This window comes from Sorex araneus, chromosome 2, assembly GCF_027595985.1.
Source record: "Sorex araneus isolate mSorAra2 chromosome 2, mSorAra2.pri, whole genome shotgun sequence".
NCBI lineage: Eukaryota > Metazoa > Chordata > Mammalia > Eulipotyphla > Soricidae > Sorex > Sorex araneus.
Window position 1 is genome coordinate 76,828,555 of NC_073303.1, and position 5,689 is coordinate 76,834,243.

Sequence of the window (5,689 nt, forward strand, 5' to 3'; positions counted from 1 at the left end):
TGTTTTTGGGGTGCTAGAAACTAAGGACAACTGAGGCTTAAGTCAAGAAAACAGATGCCCAGGAGTGTATATTATTCGCAGTCAACTAACTCCCAAGTTAAAAAAGCATAGCATTAACTGTTTTCCTGTGTTTATACAAAAAGCACATTACTCTGAATAAACTGTGCAAAGGGACATAAGAAGGAGAAAAGCAATATTTCACTTACAAATACAAATCCAGAAATTTCTGAGGAATTTGACTTTATAAGTAACAGGTACTTACTGCATAGGGGACATAGGTGACTAATTGTTTGGGGAAGAGAGCACAGAGAAGTTAAAGACAAACACAGAGGAATGGGAGCACTGTGAATTATGTAACCCAATAAACCTAATATCCTTGCAGCCAGGGAGAAAAGACAAACCAATGTTATCCTACAAGGAGACTCTATTCAAACCATTGCAGAGGATGTGTAAGAGTGTTTGTGCACATGTGTCTTTAAAATCACTGTAACATGTGATTTAAAATAAACAAAATACTTGATCAAAGTGTAAAATAAGGTTTAGTATATTTTTATTTAATCTAATAGCCCACTCCTATTGAATTTTTGTAAACCCACTATCTTTATCAGCAAACTGTCTAAAATTAGATTTTTTTAAATTTAATCTAATAGTCTCTGGCTATTGAACTTTTGCAAATCTATCATCTCTATCTGCAAACTATTTAAAATGAAAACCTAGTATCATAAAATCTCATATCTGGAGAGAACTCTAGAGAAAAACTAGTAGAGTTTACTTGCTATTACTTGCAGGTTGTCACTTGTCACTTGTCTCTTATTAACCCCTAACCCCGTTGATCCTCGATTTGCTCAAGCAGGTGCCAATAATAGCAGGTTGATAGCATAAATATTTCAAGATAGGTGAGGGTCACTGTCACTATCAATGTCATCTCATTGCTCGTAGATTTGCTCAAGTCGGCACCAGTAACATTTCCATTGTGAGACTTTTTTTTGTTGTTACTGTTTTTAGCATATCGAATATGCCATCAGTAGCTTGCCAGGCTCTAACATGCTGGCGAGATACTCTCAGTAGCTTGCCGGACTCTGAGAGGGGCAGAGGATTTGAACCAAGGTTGACCATGTGCAAGGCAAATGCCCTAACCACTATGCTATCGCTCCAGGCCCAGGTGAGGGTCAGTATAGCTTAAAAGCTACATACCTTACAACTTTCTAGATAGCACTGAAATGTCTCATCATTTCAAGACAGGAAAGCAAAACAGATCATTGAGCTCAAATTTCACATTAATTACTTCCTAAGATCCTTATATTCAAATACAATTATATTAGCTGATTAGGACTTCAGCATACGAATTAGGGGAAGATCTCATTCCATTGGTAGCATAATCCCTACATCTCTTGAAGAAAGTATTAAGTCAGTTGATTGGTTCAGATTTAAATTGCAAAAAAGACTCAGCATATGCCTTTTATTTGAATTCTAGAGCTCTTTTTCAGTATACAAGATGCCTTTTGTATTGGTCACCTTATACTACTGTTATAAAACATTTACAGACACTTTTACAACTCATAGCTTCAAACAAGGTTCTTAGTGAGGCTTTCAATAAAAGTCTAAGATTGTAGTTCTTAAACTTGACCATGACTTTAGTGACTTAAACTTTAGAGAACAGAAACAGTTTGATATGTCAACACATTAACCATTGACAGTAATATACATTTCTTTATGATTCTGGACATCATCTAAAAAATTATTTTAAAATTTTATTGAATCACTGTGAGATAGTTACAAGCTTTCATGTTTGGATTACAATCACACAATTATCAAACACCCATTTCTCCACCAGCGCACATTCCCCACCACCAACCAATATTCCCAGTATATCTCCCTTTCCCATTCTCCCCCTGACTCCATGGCAGACAATATTCCCTAAAATGTCTCCCCAAGCACAAAAGTCCTGGCCCAGATGGATTCACTAGTGAATTCTTCCAAACTTTTAAAAAGGACATACTCCGAATCCTCTTTAGGCTTTTCCAGGAAATTGAAGTATCAAAAACACTTCCAAACAGTTTCTATGAAACAAATATTACCCTGATACCAAAATCAGACAAAGGTACCACAAATAAAAGGAATTACAACTAAAAAATTTAACATATAAACTATTTTCACTGTGGTTTACATGTGGTTTAAACTTTATGACTTGGTAATAATCTTATGGGTGCTGTAATACTTGTGCTATTAAAAAAATTGTTTTAAGGGAACACATGGAAGGAAACATATATGATGAAGTGCTAAGGATCTGTGATTGACTTTCAAATATTTCAAAAAATGTGAGCTAGATTGATAGCACAGCAGGTAGGGTGTTTGCCTTACATGAGGTGGACCCAGGTTCGATTCCCAGCATTCCATATGGTCCCCTGAGCACCACCAGGGGTAATTGCTGAGTGCAGAACCAGGAGTAACCCCTGTGCATTGCTGGGTGTGACCCAAAAAGCAAAAAAAAAAAAAGAAGGAAATATATATTAAATCTCAGTGATGGGTGTGTGGTGGATCATCACACTATTATCTGTACATTTTTTTCTAAATATTTTCTCTCTAAAGATATGTCTGAAAGATTAGAATGGATTGTGTGATAAAATTGCCTTAATCTTGGAATCAAAGTATTGTCAGTGCATTTGTACTGCTGACTACTCAGTTGTGCATATATTATTCATGTTAGAAGACAACAAAATAAAGGAAAAACCTGCATTTGTTTAGAGACACATCTTATTCTGCCTCCATATATCCTTGGAGATACATAAGGAACAACTATAACTCTATAGAACTTCAGGATAAAAAGCAATGGTTCCATTTTGGGTTGGATGAAAAAGCTCAATCTTTTATACAGAAAAAACTGTGCACGCTGGCTAAAGCCCATTTAAAGGGCTGATGAGCATGCTCTGCATGCAGCAGACCAGGTTCCCATTGGTACCCACGGTTCCCTAGCACCTCTAGGAGTGACCCCCCCAAGCACTAATCTAGGAATAGTATCTAAGCACTGCTGGTTGAGAGTCAAAAACCACACACACACACACACACACACACACACACACACACAAACACACACACTACTATACATAGCTTAATGACTTAAGACATAACTATACAGTATTTTAATCATCTTCACAACTAAATCATAAATCTATCATCTCAAAAAATTTCTTCCTGCTATCTTAGTAATTTACAATGATTATATAATAATGTGACTTAAGGTTTCTAGCAGAATTTTAACATAAGAATACAATATTGTTAACTCTAGACCCTATACAGTGCGGTAGACAGTTTGATTTTAATACCAATCACTGTTCATTTTTGTGATCCAATGGACATGCAAAGATAAATTAATTCAGAAAACTTTAGTCAACACACAACTCAGGTTAAAGGCAGAATTTGTACGGAAATAAACAAGCACAAGCACACACATGTGTGTGAACACACACACACACACACGTTCACCTTAAGCTTCAATTTTGAAAGACTAGAAACCTTCTCCCCTGAGGGTATTCAAAAAGTCAGAAATATATATGCATATATAACTTATATATGTATATATATAATTTTTCATCACTTGTTCCGGATTTTTTTCCCCAAGATAAAATGCAGGAAGCCAATTCAGAGTACCTAGTAAATTCAGTCATTTTAAGGGTCTCAGGCTTCCTCATTTCTCTCCACTGGTCCTCCATGCACTATTATTGTTCCTACCCAGAAATATAGTGGCCAGGGAAAGAATTAATATAACCTTGGGTTTAGGTTCCAGCCTACCAGTGGGACTTTTACTCAATACAGCTTCCCATTTCACCTCTGGTGTGAATGGTGTGTGTGTGTGTATGTGTGTGTGTGTGTGTGTGTGTGTGTGACTGTGTGCCTGAGCAGGAGAGAAATACACAGGGAAAACTGCTCACACACTCAGGTTCTCCTGCCTCCAATGTTTTCAAAGACTGTTATTTTGCCTCTGGAAGCTATTAGCCATCATGACATCCCCGTTTGTAGATATCGCGATAAATTTATTCTTTTATTTGACAAATAACTCACAATTGACCTAACAAGATTAGAGAATTTGAAAACATGTTGGGTTAGAAAAGATGCTAAATGGAGTCACAAGAAGGAACACTAACCCTCACCTTATCAGAGGAAGATGAATGAGGTGTGTGGAAGCACATCTGGGCACATTCGTACCAATTGTCCCTGGGAATTTACAGGATTAAATGAAGTAAATGCTCTATCTCAAATACAGAGGGTCTAGAAACAAAGAAACAGTGTGATCAGTCAACACTATCACCATTTTGCGAAAGCTAAAATAGTGTAAATTAAGTGCTATTAACAAAGCAAAAATCACCTTAATTCTATCCCCTGAGAAATGACACAGTATAAGTGCCTTGAGTCATAGACTTCCACATGCTTGAAGAGGTCTGCCTTGACAAATCTAATTAAAAAAATCCAATCCATCATTACCAACCCCACTGTGGAAACTTTTGGTGGCAAAGGTCAGAAAACTCAAATCATACAGGCTTACACGATGAAGGCTATTAATCCAGTGTCACGCGTGATGTTTCTCTCGGTCTCTCAACTCAGCTGTCCTTTGTGATTACTTTATTTGAAGGCATCCTATGCTGAAAAGATGCTACCAACAGAAACAGGCTCCTTAATCTCCCAGATTTAAATCCCTGAGGAATTAAATATCCTAACTATTAGTTGCTGATGCAAAAGATGAGGAATTGATTCCAGCTGGTTGTGTGGTTATATCTGAACCATTTTGACCAAGAGAATCAGAAACTTAAGAATACTAAACACTTGGGAAGTAGAGAAGAGAGAAGGAATACTTTTTTCCCCTCACTCTAAATTGGGGTAGTCAAGCAGTGTTGCTTATCAATCACAGCAGCAGAGGAACTTTAAATTTTTACTCATGGTCTTTTCAATATACTCTACTAAACTTACTCAAAACTATCATCCTTTCAGGGGGCTGGAGCAATAGCACAGTGGGTAGGGCATTTGCCTTGCACGCAGCCGACCCGGGTTTGATTCCCAGCATCCCATATAGTCCCCTAAGAACCGCCAGGGGTAATTCCTGAGTGCAGAGCCAGGAATGACCCCTGTGCATCACCAGGTGTGACCCAAAAAGCAGAAAAAAAATCCTGTCATCCTTTCTTCCCAACTCAGAGTCCAATGTTGCTACATGCATGTTGCCTACTTTCTTCTGTCAGGGAAGTGCTTCCTCTGGCCAGCTTCTCAGTCTCTTAGGATATAGACATCAGTTCCTTATCTCTCAGTTGCTGACTTTCAGGTTGTAATCTTCCACTGTGCACACATGAAAGATTTTGTGTGTGTGTGTGTGTGTGTGTGTGTGAGAGAGAGAGAGAGAGAGAGAGAGAGAGAGAGGAAACTCCCATGTTAGTATTATCCAATGTGGTAATCATCCAGAGGGCCCTTGAATGACAATGTTTTGTTCTAAATCATTGCTTTACATGCATAATGTGGGACAAGAAACTCAATGGAGGCAAATTTGGCTCCACCTGGGTGATACGTTAGATAAAGTTGCACAGAAATGGACCAGATGGTGCTTATAACTGTCAGGAAACTGTCATCTTGCTGCCTCCTGTATGGTTGTCAATTCTGTCCTTAGCAGTTACAGACATTCTAGGCTAAGTTAGGAGTGAATCCATTT